The 18,672-nt window shown below is 47.3% G+C and overlaps 2 protein-coding genes across 17 annotated transcripts in view; both read left to right on the top strand.

The window, feature by feature from the left end:
* Positions 1–7,463, top strand: part of LOC144128546 (serine/threonine-protein kinase DCLK1) — a 51,939-nt gene extending 44,476 nt beyond the window's left edge. Inside the window, exon 17 of the mRNA XM_077662037.1 lies at positions 4,850–7,463. The gene's annotated coding sequence lies outside the window, so the exon portion shown is untranslated. The remainder of the gene's footprint in view (positions 1–4,849) is intronic.
* A 9,363-nt stretch (positions 7,464–16,826) lies between these two features.
* LOC144128544 (uncharacterized) overlaps positions 16,827–18,672 on the top strand; it is an 80,154-nt gene continuing 78,308 nt past the window's right edge. For 3 of the 16 annotated variants that reach the window (XM_077662013.1, XM_077662010.1, XM_077662002.1), the window contains exon 1: positions 18,249–18,357. The gene's annotated coding sequence lies outside the window, so the exon portion shown is untranslated. Of the gene's footprint in view, positions 16,912–18,211; positions 18,358–18,672 lie in introns of those variants that run through there. The other 13 variants (XM_077662011.1, XM_077662003.1, XM_077662029.1 and 10 more) reach the window with 11 other exon arrangements.

Here is an 18,672-nt window from a genome sequence, read left to right as displayed (position 1 = left end):
TCGCATGGTCATTGTCGACATACATAGAAAGCATATCGGCAAATGTCTTGTTAAGCCGCTCAGTCAGTCCGTTTGTTTGCGGATGGTAAGCTGTAGTCTTGCGATGGCTGGTGCCACTGAGTCGAAGTGCCTCACTCGTAAGTGCCGACGTAAACGCGGTTCCCCTGTCAGTTAATACAACTTCTGGGGCTCCGTGACGAAGCACAGTGTTGTGAATGAAAAAAGGTGCAACTTCGGCGGCGGTGCCACGGGGAAGGACCTTGGTCTCACAGTAGCAGCTAAGATAGTCAGTGGCAACAGCAATATACCGGTTACCCATGGAAGACGCCGGAAATGGGCCGAGTAAGTCCATGCCGACCTGTTGAAATGGGAGGCGCGGGGGATCGATAGGCTGCAGGAGCCCGGCTGGTTTAGTCGGCGGCGTCTTCCGGCGCTGACACTCACGACAGGTTCGCACGTAGTGGTGGACAACCGCAGCAAGCCTGGGCCAGTAGTACTTGTGGCGTATGCGCGCTAACGTGCGGGAAAACCCGAGGTGGCCCGAGGGAAGGTCGTCGTGGCATGCACGCTGAACTTCGTCACGAAGCATTGTAGGCACTACAAGTAGATAGACAGTGTCCGTTGGGCTGTAGTTCTTTTTGTAGAGGACACCATCATGCAAGCAAAACGATGACAGCCCGCGCTTGAAGATTCGAGTTGGTGATGGAGCGGTTCCTTCGAGGTACTCGATGAGGGGCAGCAGTTCGGCGTCGTCCCTCTGTTGGCGGGCAAGGGTGGATGTGGTGACAGCACCGAGAAAAGTGGAATCGTCGTCGGACTCGTCCATGGGGCAGGGGATAGGAGCGCGGGAGAGACAGTCAGCATCACTGTGTTTCTGCCCGGACTTGTGCACGATGGTGACATCAAATTCTTGTAACCGAAGGCTCCATCGAGCAAGCCGCCCTGAGGGATCTTTCAGGTCCGCCAGCCAACACAGTGAATGATGGTCGCTCACGACCTGAAACGGGCGGCCATACAAGTACGGTCGAAATTTCGTAACTTCCCACAGCACAGCCAGACATTCCTTTTCCGTGGTGGAATAATTGACTTCGAAACGGGATAAAGTGCGACTGGCGTAAGCAATCACGCGTTCTAGACCATCCTGCCGCTGAACAAGGATCGCACCCAGACCAACGTTACTGGCATCAGTGCGCAGTTCCGTGCCGGCCTCTTCGTCGAAGTGGCCAAGCACAGGCGCACATTGGAGACGGGACTTGAGTTCCGTGAAGGCTCTTTCCTGGTCCTCGCCCCAGAAGAAGGGTTCAGCGTCTTTCGTCAGGCGGGTCAGAGGCTCTGCTAGCTTGAAGAAATTGTGAACAAACCGGTGATAGTACGCGCAGAGGCCCAAGAAACAACGCTGGCTCCGTTTGTCTGTTGGCTTGGGGAAGGCAGCTACGGCGGCCATCTTTTTGGGGTCTGGACTAACACCTTGAGCGCTGACAATGTGACCAAGAAACTTTAACTCATGAAATGCAAAGTGGCATTTTTCTGGCTTGAGAGCGAGACCAGCGGAATGTATGGCCTCGAAAACAGCACGCAAACGTTTCAGGTGTTCATCGAACATGTCAGAGAAGGTCACGACATTGTCGAGATATACGAGGCACGACTGCCACTTCAGGCCAGACAGCACGGTGTCCATCATTCGTTGGAATATGGCAGGGGCCGAGCACAAGCCAAAAGGGAGCACCTTAAACTCATACAAACCATCAGGAGTAATAAAGGCGGTCTCTCTCGGTCGCGTTCATCGACCTCTATTTGCCAATACCCACTGCGGAGGTCAAGGGACGAAAAGTAGGTGGCATGGCGCAGGGGGTCTAGGTAGTCATCAATGCGTGGCAGAGGATACACATCCTTTTTTGTGACATTATTGAGGCATCTGTAATCCACGCAGAACCTGACGGTGCCATCTTTCTTCGTGACGAGTACAACAGGCGATGCCCAGGGGCTCGTGGACGGTTGTATGACGTCGTCCTGGAGCATTTGTGTAACTTGATGGCGGATGGCGTCACATTCTTTTGAAGACACGCGATAAGGGCGCTGGCGTAGTGGTCTTTGGTCGTCAGCAACGATAATTCGGTGCTTGGTAAGTGGCGCCTGTCGCACCTTGGAAGTTGATGCAAAATAGTCGCGGAAGGAAGAGATGAGGTTTTCCAAGCAGTGTTTCTGACTGGCAAAGAGGTGCAGGCTTACGTCGGTCGGAATGGCGGTAGTCGTTGCATCGTCGATGTCTGACGTGATGGACAAAGAGCACTGCCTGGAACACTCTCCAAGCTCGTCAAAATAAGTGATGACCGCTGTCTTCGTTAAATGCTACGGTTCACAGGTAAAGTTGGTGACTAAGATGTCCGTGCAACCGTTGGCAAGTTCTACTAGGCCTCGAGCGACACAAACTTGCCGAGCGAGTAGCAGCGACACGTTCGCTTCAGCGATGCCAAGAGTGCCGGTGCTGTCATTACACTCGACTGTGACGAACTTGCTGGCTCGCGGAGGGATTGTTATGTGGCCGTCACATATGCGCAACATTACTCTGCTGGGCTCGGTGTTGGTGTGAACGGCTCGCTGGACAGAAAAAGATACCATAAGCTCCTGAAGGTCAATGACCGCACCATACTCTTAAAGGAAATTCATGCCCAGAATGAGATCTTTCGAACAGTCACGTAATACGGCAAAGGAGCCAGTGAAAGCAAGACCGCGGATCTGGATGCGACTGGTACAGACGCTGATCAGCGTCACTACATGGCCACCGGTGGTGTGAATCACGGGTCTACACCAAGGCGTCAGAACCGTACGGAGGGTTGTGGCGAGCTGCCTGCTCGTCACAGAAAAATCAGCGCCGGTATCGACGAGTGCGGTCACTTCATGACTGTTGGCGGTTACTCAAATTTCAGCAGCAACTAGTCGTTCACAGCACGTCGGATTGGGTCGTCGCCGCTCGAGCTGTCGCGTCCAGTCGTTGGGTGGAGGCTGTTGACTCTGTGCAGTGGGGGCGGCCCTACCCCCGTAGGACGCTGTCTTCAGTTTCCCCGGCGAGGAGACGTGCCTCTGAGCTGACCAGAGGATGAGGGCCGACTGGGCGAAGCAAAGCGCCTCGGGGACGGCGATCGTGAGTGGCGCCGCTGCGAGGTCGGGGGCAGCGCCTGAGTGGCCAGGTACTCCTCTATGTCCTGCGGGCTTTCACCATAGCGCGGTCGAGGTGCGTCCGGTGGGAATCCTCTCAAACCCATCCGCCGGTACGGGCAATTCCGCAGAATATGGCCGGGATCCCCGCAGTGGTAGCAAAGCGGGCGATTGTTGGATGCTCGACGGGACGCAGCTAGCGATGGGGTGGTCGTGGTTCGGCAACGGGGCAAAACGCTCGCAGCGCGGGGGCAGGTCGGCGCAGGGCATCGCTGTAGGACATCACGTGCGGCTCCGATAGTGGTGCTGGTGGTGGCTGCACCACTCACCGAATTTCGTTACGGAGGACATCACCTGTAGAAGGTATGCTTGCCGACGGAGAATCCAAGTGGAGGTGTCGCAGTTCTTCGCGAACAATGCTCCGCAAAAGCTCTCACAGCGCCTCATCCCCGGGGCCTGGCAAGGACGTGCAGTAGTGAGCGGCTGCTACATTTGCCTGACGGCCATATTGGGCACCTTTTTCCTGCAATGAACGTTCCATGCTCGTAGCTTCCTTGGCGAAGGCGGCGACGGTTCTCGGAGGGTCGCGCATGAGGCGAGCAAACAGCTGCTCCTTTACCCCACGCATAAGGCGCCGCACCTTTGTAGCTTCGGTCATGGCTGGGTCGGCCCGATTGAAGGGGCGGGTCATGTCCTCAATAAACATGGCCACGCTCTCGTCGGACTGCTGTGACCTGGAGCAAAGGGCAATTTCAGCATTTTCCTTTCACTCGTTCGAGCTGAATGTGGCGAGCAGCTCACGGCAAAAAGCTGCCCAGTTAGAAAAGGATGCCTCGTGGTTCTCGAACCATGTTTTTGCCTAGTCTTGCAGTGCAAAATAAACATTCATCAGCTTCCGCTCATCGTCCCATTGGTTGAACGCAGCTACACGGTCAAAACTGGCCAACCAATCTTCAACATCCTCGAACCGGTCTCCTTGAAAGGACGGTGGCGATCGAGGTGCGAGAAGGACGAACGGCTGGGCACTGCTGGAGTACTGACCTGTCTGGCTGCCAGTGGTGGTAGTCATAGCTCACACAGACCTTTTCAGTGGCTCAAACTCGGGTTGCAGGCCTCGCAGGCGACGGTTGGCTTTGTAAACAGGTGTAGCGTCGCGGAGAAGCGTCAAGGATTTCGACGGTGTCAGCGTACATGGGATGGTACCCAGCACGGCTCCACCAAATGTCACCGACAAACGTAGAGGACGCCGGAAGCACAACCGTAAAACTCGGGCGAGGCTTGCCGAACAGCCATGCACATTCGAGAGAAACAAGACATTCGGCCACGCGCTGGAAGACTGGTTCGGCCACCAGGTGACGCCGGCAGAATGTCAGCAATGTGGCAATATGTTGTTTGCATTTCCCTCACTGGTTAGCTTGCCCGAACCAGGTGCTACTGCTCACTTGTGTGGCAGCATTCAGTCTTTAAAATTTTCATTCTTTTCGTTTATTTATAGTCATTTTTGGAGAGAGAGAAAATGGCAACTTTCGTTGCTTACATGATTTTTCGTAAAAACTAGCGTGTTGCTCAGTGAAAAGAAAATAGCTTCTCTACCTTGTGTGTGCTGTGCTACAACTTGTGGATATGCAGAGTGGCACCTAGTGGCCATGAAGGTTGCTGTCCTTGATGTCCTATGTGTCGTCTGTTTTTCCAGTGCGCGGCATCTCTGCAGTGGCATCCAGAAACTCGGTCATGGGCGCAGGCACTGAAGCGATAGACCTGGCTGGCAGAAGAGCTGTGAGCTCTGCAGGAAGGGCTTTATGATTATCATTCTCGTCACTCGAAACCAAAGCCTACGTGCACCTGGACAGTGCAGACTGTGGCAGCCACCCTCAGCGCACACTTTGTGGAGAACCTGCCTTGCGCTCAGCACACTCGGTGAAACTCTGCCTTACCCCGGTATGATGCAAAGCACTTTCCATGAGAGAGAGGTACTGTTACGGCAGAGTGCTGGTTATAACGAAACCACCAAATACCCAAGAAGAAACAGTTCGTCACATGCACCTGTGTTGACGTGATGTGATACAGAATAACTAGCTGAGAACTGATGTGATGTTTAAGCCGTTGCATGAGTTAAGCTTGTGTTATCATTTACCTGTCCCTGTGTTGTTAGCAGTCAGATATGTGTGCATGTATTGTTGTGAATTTGTTTTATTAATCATCTCATGTCAGTGGTGAGCATTTTTATATTTTTAGCTGAAAACTTGAATTTTCATTTCGCTGCACATATACAGTGGGCAGAGCTGCACTAGCATCTTATAAATGTAGTCAAATGATTGCTTCTCATGATGAACTACTCTTTGAAGAACATGGTCAGGCATGTGGACATGGGACAAAGTGCGAGTTTGGAAGCAACGCGCATTTAACTAGTCAACACCCTTGGTGCAGTGAATAATGGGTGTGCCGCAGCTGTCTTGCACACTCAGCTGTGAGTTATACTGACAAGGCTGTGTTACATTTGGGCTGCCTTCACCTCTTGACAGATAAGGAATTTGTTGTAATCGCTTCCCCTTTTGTTTATATAATCCTGCTTTTGCTTTTGTTTTCACCTAGCAGCTAGGCTGTGCAACGTTTGCAAAGCAGAGAAAAATAGGTTGCAGTTTGTAATGTGGCAGTGTTATCTTTTAAATGATGCAGCATTTGAAACAGTTTTGTACAGAGTACTGAAAAATTACTGATACTGGTATTCTTCCATTGCTTCTTTACCGCTATGTTTCTAGTATCATGCGAGAGTTTCACACCACATGTGGAAGAAACAACGAAATAGTTTGAAGTACTTCAGAGTCTCCTTGAAAGGCACAGCCAAAGCCTTGCCAGCAAAGCTTACTAAGAGCTCGGTAAAAAGGAGCCACTACATGGATTTTCTCTTACTTGCTGTTTCCTCTTTTTTCTTAAATTGTCGCCTTCCACGTTGGTGCTTGTGTGGTGCTCTACTGCCAAAATTTTTCGGCAGTCTCTGCTCATTGCTTTTTGCAAACGGCAATAAGTACTTTTTGTACTTTTGTGCTATGCTAGCTAGGTGACTTGACAGAGGAAAGCCAAAAGTGCTATTATAATATAACTGCTGTGACTTGGCACAGAACACGTACCTACTGTGTATGAGTGTTTTAACATTTTGTTTTTCTTTTGCTCTTAACCTGGCTGACATCTAAATCTTGTTATGCATGCTTTCGTGTTGTAATATTTTTGTTCTTTGTCTATGTGTGTGTGTGTGTGCATATACACACATACACACACACAACCGAAGTTTATTTAGCCTTTAGCAACGCTTTTAAAGGGGTACTGAAAGTTGGAACTTTGGTGTGAATGCATAGAAATTGTGTAGTGCTGAAACAGAAACATGACGAGATTAGTAGAAAACGTGCAGTGCGGACCTCCTGCCAGAAGGTCTGCTGAATGATATCCATACGCGTATTAATTGACCATATTTGTTTACTCTTTTTTTTCTGATGCATTTCACTTCACATGCCTGGAGCACCAACTTCTGTATGCATTGGTTATCGCTTAGTAAATATTTTAGTCTCGCATCAGCAGCACTGCATCCCCCCCGTTCTTTGTGTTGATGTTCTCGCACAGTACAGTTCACCTTAATCCAAGCCTCCTTGCACTGTGTTAAATCTTGATCTACACTTTTGTTTTTGTTTTGTTCTCTTTTTGTATGACTAAAGTTTTGATATATGCTGTCCATTTTAGCAGTCAACACTGGAGTTATGCTTGGCAAATGATAGGAAAAGTGTGCAGTAATGATGCAATGCATACTGTGCAATTTGGAGCCCCACTCTGGAAATGTGATCCCCTACATCTTATCACAGACCACAGCAAGCCAAGCAAGCTGTCCAGTTAAAGAAGAACAAACTCTTCTCCATGTCTACTAACTACACTGTGAATGGTGATAGTGATTTCAAAACATTTCATTAACATGCAACTTGTACTGCAGTATTTCACTGTGTGTAAGACAATAATTCCAGTGATACTGCGGCTCTGCTTGAAAATGTCTCAATGACAGCATCGAACAAAAGTGTTCAGGGCTACACAAAAACTTCCAGTTGTGGTTCCGTGGTGTTATGGTGTTCAGACGTGCAATAAGTAGCATGACAGCAATAAGAAAGAGGACACTTAGTTCGTGCCGGGTAGTTTCTACTTTTTAGTCAAACATGAAAAGTATGTGGGGATGATTCATCCAGCGCCACTTCCCAGAAAAAATGTAGTGAGGCAATTTTTGCTAATAAAACAAAAGTACAAAAAGGAAGAACTAGTACAGAACTGTACTTCATTTTGTTCTGTCTTTTTAGTGCTGAAAATTACGTCTATGCATGCCTAAAAGCAACTTGCCCAGCCTTTTCTTTAAAAGCATGCTTCTAACTCATACTTTGGGACTTATCTTTGGTTGCATGCAAATAAGCTGTTTTGTTTGCTTGCGGACAATTTTCTGAACATAAGAACCACAGTACTCAGAGTGTTTTCTCATCCTGTCAAAATGTGAAATAGAGTTCAAGAAGTTTGCAGAAAGTTAAGAAAAATAACTAAAAAGGAACTGCCTCTACTGCTGTGTTTGTAACCAAAGAACACACCCAGTGATCATGAATCCTGGACCTGCGCGATGGTCCATCGAAAATGTGGTACCATTAAGCACTGTTAGTAAAAACTCCGTTCAACTACAAAAAAAACATGGACATGTATGGCACGAAATGCTTTCAGTTAAAAAAAAAGAAAAATTGCTGATGGCCTAGCTGTGTTAGGCCAGGATATACGTAGCAAAAGTGCGGCGACTTCTGTATCGGAAGAGTTAATATATGAAACCTGTGCATTCACTAGATGCGCCTTTATTCATGATGAAACCTTGAGCCGTCGTGGCGGGGTGGTAGTGTCTCCGCCTCAAACGCCGAAGGCCGTGGTTCGATTCCCAGCCGCGTCACAGGTTTTTTTTTTATTATTCAGTGAGTGTGCGAGGGTTTCAGTAACTCCCATAGATGCCGCCACCGAATATGTTGGTTAGTGGTTAAGCGCGTAATTGCAGGTAAGGGTAAGGGCGGCTCCGCACCGAGGCGCGCGGTGTGATGTCATGCCAGATGGTGCTGCGAGCGCGCGGCGTCCGCCCAGCTGCTGCGATTACTAGGCAACGCCGCAAGGTCTGTCTCTTTGTTTCCTCGAAGCACCGCGACAGCGAAATCGCAAGTTCGTGGCCAATGTAGCTTTCACTACAAAAAGATGAAAGATGCAGTAAATGTAGCAACTAAAAAATGCAAAATGCTTAATCACAAGAACTCTAGGGAGGGATATGCAAGAACAGTGCTAGGCAGTTGTAGATGGCCCCACTTGTGAGTCAAAAGCTTGTCACACCTTGAAGCGTCACATGATCCAGATTTTTTCATCTAAACTGGCAGAATCACCAAATTGGCAGGTAAAAAGGCAAAGAGGCTCATTCTCTCTGGCCCCACATACATTCATTGGGCACATGCATGTGTGGCTGCGATATGTAATTTAATAGCATGTACGATTAACAAGTGAAGGTTTCAGATGTTCATTTTAGTGAGAAAGAAAATGTTATCAATGGTAGCTATCACCAACTGGAACCTTAAGCAAAGTTCTTACCCTGAAATTCCCTTAAAGCGAATACCTTTCAACTTCATTAATATAATGGCTCTTGCTTCTTCACAGGCAAGCACATTGACTGAGGGGTCATTTGGGAGTTATGCTTATTTCTATTGCATGGTGCATGGAAGTGTAATTTTTCAGACAAAACTTCTGTACTGCTTAACCCATCAAGGTCAGAAATTTTTGCCGTCTTGTCGATTGTTTCGCTCAAAAATTTTCATGCAATTTTTATGGCACAAAGAAAAACCATTCTTCTGTTAGAACGCTTCATTAGTGATCTACTTCCGTTTTCTTCCATTTATGTATTTGCTCAGTAATATGTAGAAAAGTAGGAGCATTCTTGAGGTTGGAGACGAAGATGCTCACTGCACATCGTGCAGTAGAACAGAGTGTCTGTTCGGCTCCTTTTGTTTGTCAGCTGCTGAAACTGGCGCACTGTTTAATTGTTGCTATCAGAATTCTCGTAATGAAGTGCTGCCTTCTATCTAGACTTTCTTCACACTCATAATATGCTATGGGCCCTCTTTCGTTAATCTGATGACCCACCTCAGTGGTACAGTGGCTTCAGCATTTAGCTGCTGACCCCCGGGTTGCAGCATCGAATCCTAGCCATGGCAGCCACATTTCGATGAAGGAATAATGCCTATGTACTTTGCGATGTCAGCACATGTCAAAGAACCCCAGGTGTTCTAAATTATTCTGGGGCCCTCCTATGGTGTCTCTGACAGCGCATGTGTCACTTCAGGACGTTAAACCTCGCATACCAACATGCCAATCATTAAGCCAATCTCAAATGTCCCTGACAAGCTGCTTGATAAGGTTCCGTCAGTACTGCGTCTCCACGCCTTCACTCCTCAAGCACCTTGATGCATTTAAAATACCAGTAAGATGCTAACTGTTAAAGCATCAAGCAGCAAAAAAAAAAAGCATGATCCACCACTTCATAGATTTTTGCTAAAATGCATAGCTCGCACATTAGTGGTCAGCTCTGTTAACTGCCCGTATCTTCTCAGTGCCACTGACGTTACTTGGATGTCCAGATGTTGTCAGTGGTTCTTCTAATAAGGAACATAGCTGTCCTCTTCTATCTGTTCATAATTCTCTGCTTAAAAAAATTTCGCACTTTCAGAACTGTGCACATGAGCTTGTAGCTGCTATTTTATCAGGGAATGTTAGCTTTCAGCAAAGATTGACCAGAAGAGTGGTTAGGTAAGTGGGTCGCACAGAAAGATCAGGCATGCTGCGATCCTACACTGCATACACTTCTACATAATGTGTGAATATCTGCACATTTTTGCGTGATATTGAAGCACTGTTAAGAAAGAAAATATCCACCAGCTGCAAAGAATGTATTTCGTCAGCACCTGCTCACCGTAAAGTTCAAAGCAAGTTGCCATCAACTGCCTAGCCACAGCAGCAGAGTGATTTTGGCAACACCTACAGGTTGCCGAAACCTGAGGTCAACTAATCGCATTCAATTTGTATTTGAAATGTTTTATATTTGCACACCCCTTAGCCTCAAACCGATTGTTCAGTGCCATGCATAAGCCCACAGAGTTGTTTCTTCTACTTTTTCTTGACATTTCCTGTGACAGTGCAGACAATAGAGAGCAATGTCAACGTTCACCACTGGTCTTCAGCATGCAGAATGTGGTCCTCATTTTACCAGCACCAGCAATATGCTTGCGCATTATCAATATGGTGCTTGCCGGTAAGTAAGGCATCTGGCTGAGTACTTGACCCATTCAGGTGTTCCCCATCAACACAGGAGGCCTGTGAAAAGTGACATAACTTTAACAACTGCCAAAACAACCCGCTGTGAAGAATGTGACCCACCGTGGAGTGGCCATGCAAAGCTCCAGCAGTGGCCTTCTCTCCCTCTGCAGCTGCTGTGCTTGCCACAATTTTTTTATTGCAAGACGGTTCACTGTTTCCTCTTTTATTAAGCCATTGACGCCAAACTGCTGTAGAATTTTAGAATGTTGTGTGGTGATCAATGTGGAAAAGATTTTGTGGCTACCCTTTCTGTTTTTCTGCTTTATTTACTTGCATACTTTAGCCTGTTTCATTATAAATGTCTTGTTTGGAAGCCTTGATGGTTATTTTTCATACAGATATTAAGTGCCCTAAACAGCTGACTACAAGTTCAGGCATACTGCCGGCACTTAGCTAAAGGAAAGATACTTTTATTCTTGAGTGAATCTGTTTAATGAGCGACGTTTTGTGTCGTGTTTTGCTGATACAGAAATCTGGTAATGATGTTTTAAATGAAACTTGTTCTGTATACAAATATAGACTTCTGAGTGTCTGTCTAATTTTCACTTCTTTGTGGATCAATTTTCTACTTCGTGCAACAGCGTTCTTGTGTGTTTATCTCAGCGTCAAGAGTGGTAGAATGAGTTTGGCACTTTCTTTTTGTGTGGTCCTGGTTGTCTCCACCTCTTTGGCACTAAAAATCTTGATACTTTGTACACTTCGCATTTCTCTGTTTGTCGTGTACAGCACTACAGTCATTCATTGGTGCATACTGCAGTCACAACACGCACTTCAGTGACACCCCATTTTGTGGGGTTTAGCTTTAGCTTTGCACTGCTGAAGAGCTTTGTGGCATCTAATTTCATTGTTTTTTTTTTCTAATGTTATTGGAAAGTTGCTGAAGCGCTTCCAGTCAAGTCTTTTTTTGGCCTTTGTCTAGTTTGTGTTGAAAGAAAGAGTACCTACATATGCAGATGCTTAAAAGACGAGGCTAACCTGCATCTTCTCTCATGTCAGTACAGTAGACTATGTTTGAGACTAACTTGAAAGGGCCATGAAAATTTTTTCGTCTTATCAGAAGTTCATCTTAAGAGAAGTTCCCCTAAAAGATATGTCGCCATGCTAGGTGGGCCTAAATATATCTTACATGACAGTAATGAATAAAATGTCATTGGAGTGAGAGGATAATTGGAAATAGAACATTTATTCTACTATGCATGAAGTGAGCTATAGAGCATTAGTCTAGTTTTCTTTTTTTCACCTTCTCATTGCTCTCTATTTGTGTCCTCTTTCTGACGTCTGCTTTCCCTCCGGCTGTAGGTATATCTGAGCCACAATAACGCGTGCACCGCGCCGCATCAGTTGAAAATTCAACTGCTGGCTGTTGAAGCTCTAAGTCAACGGGCAGGCCTATGCACAGTTTAGACCGCTGGATACAACGCGTGGCACGTGACATGCGCGCGTTACCAAAATCTGGCAATACCAGGTCTCTGCGCCATACACAGACAAGACAAAGGTGCCCTGTATTAACCGCACTGGCAAGAAAGCTCCCCCCCAAGAAGGCATGCCCCTGCAAGGTAGTTCTCCGCAGTTTTGCGTGAATCTGTGCGGAAGCTATCTTGTTGTGGCACAGTTTCTCGTGTAGAAGCGTTTTATTTGTTTTTGTTCTCGGCTTTGCCACGCGAACGCTTCGTGAGTACAGTTGCGCGGGGTCGCCATGGTTCGTGGTCGCCGCAAAAGTTCATCTCACCCTAAGAACACTCAAAACAGTTCGTCTTGGATTTTTTTTTACATTGCATACCATGGGAAGCCAGCCAAATGTTATCACATTGTTAATCTTATCCGAGAGTTTGTCTTAATCGACTTCGTCTAAATAGAAGTTTGCTGTGTACATAGCGATATGGAAAAGTTCTTGTTTGGCACAGGTGCATTAATTTGGTAGCGCGAGTGAACCTCCTGCCTCAGCAAGTGATGTACTTTTATAAAAGCCATGTGCAGCTGTATATTTTTATGAGAAAATTCCAACTGATACCTTCCATTATACCCCTCAAGGTGCTGAGTTGTGCGAGCTGCTGAATGCTGAACTTTGAGTTTAGACCTCAGCCTCTTGTATCATGCATTCCAAAATTGGGGAGTTTGAAATGTTTTGGAGTTCGCTGTGTTGCACATTAGAGTGCTACATGTAAGAATGTGTGTGGTGCTTGTTTAAATACAGAGCATTCAAATGGATTGGAACACCAGGAAGGATGGAGAGATGGTGTACTCTGACACTTTATGTGTGAGGTGCCCATAGCTGGCCTTTATTAATAGCTCACCTGTAATCCCTCACAGCCTTGAGCCATCCACTGAATAATGATCCTAAACAACTCACAGGTGCCAGGAGATGGTTTAATTAGTTTTTGGTGCTCTATTTCTCGTATTACGTTTGCACCTGGGCAATGAAAATTTGGGATAGGTCTGAATTTACAGTACTTATTGTTACTGGCCCCTACACTCCTTAAAGGTAAAAAGGCTGGCAGTTGAATGGAGAAAAACAATACTGCTGTGTAATTGACATTGCTTTTGAGAAATATGTTTGGTTGTGCAGTTTATGTAATACACTGAGGATTTAAAATTCTTGTGAAAGCAGAAGTGAAATACATTCACGTTTTTACAAAGGGCATCAGTGGAAGGGGGGGGAGCTTGCCATTCGTCTCATCTTTGTCATTCTGTACATACAAACTGCACCTGCTTGTCAGCACTTCTTTCCAGCATTCACGAAAAAGAAGCTGGGATCCATTGATGATTTACAGCCCAACGGCTTTGCCTCTGAGCTGTTTAGCAAGGCTGTCTAGCACATCTAGCAGTCCAAAGCTTGGGAGGATTGAGGGCACAAAGCCATTCCTTACGGCCGCTGAGGATGCATAACGAGGCATGCTGCAGGCCTAACAAGCAAAGCCGCTGTGGTGCGACCTTATTGGATGTACTTGAATCCCGTCAAATCGTCCCAGTATCACTTGACTCTGATGCCGCACGAACCCGTCGCGCGTGTGGTCGACGGCACTGCCTCCGTTCAAGGTGGTGAGATCCGTGCTGCCACGAGCGAAGGCGCCTGCATCGTCCATCGAGAGGAAGCGAAGCGGGTGGCTTGAGTTGAGGGGAACAGCGCAAGCTAGTAGTGTACATTTGGTTTCTCAGTGCCTGCTGCGGTTTTTTTTTTTATTACGCGGCGGGGGGAAGGGGAGGGGGGGGCAGGATTGAGGGGTGTGTCATATGTGTTCATCGGCGTTTGGAAATACCGTGCCGCCATGCTCTTTGAGCCATACGCTCCCGCAGATGAGCCCTTGCACAGTGCACCCTGCATCGTATATGGCGGCCATTTTCATTTGCGCCAACGACCGTTTTGGTCCTGCGGAGAAGCGTTCACGTTAATTCTTGCTACAGGGACACCGAAAAAAAAATCCCTTCATGCAGCGTATCGCAACCTGCGGCACAGGCCGCGACATGGCTGCACGATCCCTGAAACAAGCATTACGTACCTCCGGCCACGTGTACACAGTATTCGTCGCAAGCCCAGATTCGCGGGAAAAAATACTTTAGCGCCGTGATAACACGGGTTTTTTGCACAACCACGTGGTGAGAGAAGGTATGAAGCGCTAACGAGCATGCTGACCTCTGCAGTCGATGCGCGCGCCGACTGAGCAGGCTGGCGCGCACTTCTCGCGCTTAGTTTCGGATTTTAACTTTCGCGCGTGCTTCCTGAGCTGGTCAAGGTCGTTGTATGCACGGAGAAAGAAACCGGCACTGACTGTGGTGTCCAGCCTACGGGAATGCAGCTGACCAGTTCACGCCATGGATTGGTAAAGACCTAGTTAACTATGTGACTGCTTCAAATTGAGACGCAGCTCTAAAGTGGGGGCTGCCACCCCGAAAATCAGCCAGGCCACGCCAAAACTTCGCCGAATTCTTCCTTGGGACCCTTACGAGGACGATGTTTCCCGTTTGCCATGTTAGAGCGCCCTCGCTGGCAGAGAGCGTGTGGAGGTCTCGTTGCTACATTTTGCGCGTTTCATCTTTTTTTTTGTGCGTGTGTGTTTTTATACGAGGAGCTTGCCATAAAAGGCATCGTGCCTGCCCCCGAAATCTGACTGCGTCACGGAGCCTGTTTTTTTTTTCTTTATGGCTGCCCACCACATAATACATCCTGGCGCCGTACCTGGAATTCACAGAAGTGGTGCAGCGCAGGATTCCCCTCTATTCTTTTCGCTCCCTTACCCAGCGCAGTCCAGTTGCGGTGACCCCTACAAGAAAGGAGGCAGTTACCAGGCTGCGCGTTCCCTTCTTCCAACTTCCCCGTCACCAAATCCCCCCCCCCCCCCCCCCCCCAAGAACGCAGCAGGATGTTGCATGGCAATTTTCTTGCGCTGTTCTGACCAACGCGCTATCCTCCGGCAAAGCGCGCTACCGCCACCTGGGCCGCATCCAGAATAAGAGGAAATGGAGGCAGTGTTCGTGCTTCTCACGCACGAAAACTCGCCGAACGATATAAGCACGTGGCCGCATCGCCGAACTTGCGCCATCACGGCGCAAGATGATGGCGCAAGAGTCGTATGGCCATGGAGTTTCCAGGTGGTATTCAGCAACTCTACGCGCGTAGCGAACAAATGGGCGAATGGCAGTATCTGTCCACAGGAACGTTCGAACTGCCTCAAGAAGCTGTTATTCGTAAATTAGAGTGAGCGTACATATGCTAAGGCAGGAGTTGCGCTTATAAAATAACTGAAACCCAAACAACCAGCATCTCGAGTTGCACACTGAACTATCTGCACTCATTTATTTTTCATACAATTAAAAAAAGAATCAGTAAGCAATTCGCTATACTCAGGAAAAAAATACAAATATCGCAGCATATATGTTCACCCAAACTGTTTGAAATAATGCACCACCAGATCAAACATCAAAAAATAAAGATTGAGAAACACATGCTGTAATGTATAATATAATTCCAGCTGTTTACAAATAATCAACGAGTGCAAGAGGTTTTAAATCGCAACAATCTCGGAGGGCTTCCCTAAGTTGAGGTGCTCCATATCGCAGGCTCCATTTTGCGAGCTGCCTGTAGAAATTCCATTGCAGCTCGTCCTTTATCTGCCATATTCCGCGCGTAATATCGCAGTGCATGGAGGTATACGCGTCACAAAAGACTTGCTTATCCTGTTCCAGTCGACACGCAACCGGTCATGCACCTTCATATTGCATACACACGTGCCGTTGAGAGCTAGAACTGTGTATGCGGCCTTCGAATTTCTTCGGGAAATCACAAGAGTGCTGCACGGCACGCGGTCACTCCATACTTCACGCATGTCCAACCGCGAAGAGTCACTGCTTCACTCTAGATTAGGAAATTATACGTGGTATTGCATGAGGCGAAATTCTAGAGGCCCGCGTGTGCTGTGCGATGTCAGTGCACGTTAAAGAACCATAAGTGGTCGAATTTCCGGAGCCCTTCACTACGGCGCCCCTCATAGCCTGAGTCGCTTTAGGACGTTAAACCCGCCACACTGCATGCACGAACACCGTACATGCCTCACTGTTCCCACAATATATATATCGCACAGTCAGTTACGTCAAAATTCAAGTAGTCTTAAGAGCCTGAGAATCAGTTTAATGGGGGGCCTAGAGAAAACGAAAGAACCCCTTTCGCGCGCAAGGCCAGCTGGGTCGAAAGATTCGTATTAAAATCATTCACAGCGACTTACAGTAAATGGCGGGTGTACTATTGTTAAGTACTGTAAAATGAAGCTAGTTAACACGACTACTGCAGCACGATCTTAGTTGAAATTGAAATTATTTGGCCGAGGCGAGGTTTCGCCCTGCATATAGCCCTAACGACCGAACGCCCACATTCAGGACCGGCGCGCCAAAAAGTATTCCGTTGGTAAAACTTCTCTTGTCACCTAAAAAATTAATAAAATCGTTATAAGCTCTAGAATATTGATACCTGGCTTCTTTAATAAAGGCAAACATTAAAAACCTGATTTCGTTTACTTTTTGCAGTACGCCGCGGACCGTGGCCCGGCGTTAACTGCTGCTTTTTTATATTTATAGAGAGTTTTGAAAGTTTTCTTTAGTTTTGATAGAGAGTTTTAGCCCCGCCGTACGATAAACGCGGCCATTACGGCAACGTACGGCAAATGTGGCTAGGCAAGCCTACCACTACGGTAGCAGCAATGCGTTGCCGTATCGTACGGCTGTCTGGCTACGCTAAAACTGTCCGTTATCTCCCCGATTTCACAAACCTTGGTTTTTGTGTTCGTTGACGGAAACGCACCCGCACATGGCATATATCGGTGTCTAATAATTACGGAGCAACGAAAGTGCGGCCAAGTACGTACTGCATGTCATCTCCTGCTAGTGTTCCTGTATATGCTGGATCCCTGCGGCAGCAAACACAAGAACACTATCTATCCCCTGCGTTTTGTGCGCCAGTTACGCCGAGTACCTCTCGCTGTGCCTAAATTGGGTGCTTGCCTCGCATGAATTCCGCAATTTTTTTTATTTTTATTTTTTTGCGTGATCGAGGTGTACTCTGGTGCTGCCATTTTGGTCAGTTATACGCTGTTAATGTAATCTTGCGTCTCTGCAAAGCGCGCGTTGCCCATTTTGTCAGAATTTGTCAGTTTCGGAATCCGTTCATTAATTACTTCCATCTGAGTGACACACCGACTCTGACGGTAAAAAAAAAAATTGCGTCACGGACAAGAAATGGTGCGAAAAAACAGGACAGTGGAAAATTGAAGACACGATCGCACTAACAACCGAATGATTTTCGGGCTGCCAACGCGACCATCTTACGTATGGCACGCGGCGTGACATCGGAAAAACATACAGACGACAGATACTGACCGTAGAAAAAAAGAAAAATAGGGAGAGAAAATAGCCGTAACAGGTAGGCGATCTGTGACTTTTTTGCCGACTCGTCATTACAATGAAATCGTATCAACCAGCTAATTTCAAGTATACTTCTCGAAAAACTACTACTACTACACCCTATCCACGAAAACAGCCCCTGGGCGTGGAAGAGAATTTGTGCTTTCCACAAAAATTGATTAGCCTAGAATGGGGATTCTAAATTTAATTACGAAAATTTTTGATGAAGAACGCAGGAAGACCTTTTCTCGATCGCCTAGCATCGCGCGAAACGTGCGTCTGCACTTGTCACGCAGAAAGGCCTGGTATAGCTTACAAAGGCACTCGTATGCAGCGTTTTTATCAAACTTGGCGATCGTTTCGCCTAGCAAATATCGCATAAAAACTGGCATATGGAACCTCGCCACAACATATATAGTAACTGCAATCAGGTAGCAGCTAGGTCATATAAAGGTGCAGTTTTTGCTTAGAGAAAGTGTAAACTGCAGCAAGATTCGGCTGTAGTTTACAAAGGCATCTCGCGTTAGTCAACAAGCGCCCGCGGTCATAGCGCGCAAATGCCTAAGAGCTTTGCTTCTCAAGCTAAATGTTTTTCGCTATTTACCTCCTCAATCAGTAAATGCCGTTGGACCTTTTACGCATATTTTGTTTTGTTTTCAGTGAACTCTTGCGAGTCCGAGTATAGCTTAAGCACGTGGTTTGAAAGTTTGAATCTGAAGCGGTTGGGGTAACAACGGTTGAAGGAAGCATGGTCAACGGGCGTCTTTGACAAACATGGCGGCGGGGGAGGTGCGTGCGCACGTATCGTTCGCAGTTGAACGCTGAAGCGGCGGAGGCGGTCGCAGCTCTGTGTGGTCCCTGAGTGACGAGCGTGCGAAATATCTTACAGAGACTAGTACCGTGGTAAGGTTTGAGTGTGTGAATGCTTTTGTTACCTGGTGAATGTGGTTAACTGTTAATTTGCAGCCAACACATGTCGGCGGAAGATGCGTTGTCTGTTGCGGAACGCTCGGTACGTGTGGCCAGCCGTAGCGTCACGAGGCTGTCGGCCAGGACAGGGTATCCGCTTTGAGCGTTGGGCATGAAAAAAGAAAATGGTGCCGCCCAGCGTTCGTGTTCTGCCTTAATTGCTATTAGCTGCATGTTCTCAAAAAGGGGAATGGTAATCGTGGCGGCATTGAGCATAAGCTGGCGGCGTCGAACTAGGAGTTTGTGTAA

Source organism: Amblyomma americanum, chromosome 4 (genome assembly GCF_052857255.1).
Source record: "Amblyomma americanum isolate KBUSLIRL-KWMA chromosome 4, ASM5285725v1, whole genome shotgun sequence".
Lineage (NCBI taxonomy): Eukaryota > Metazoa > Arthropoda > Arachnida > Ixodida > Ixodidae > Amblyomma > Amblyomma americanum.
The sequence above is the reverse complement of the archived record's forward strand: the minus strand, read 5'-3'. Positions and strand labels throughout refer to the sequence as shown.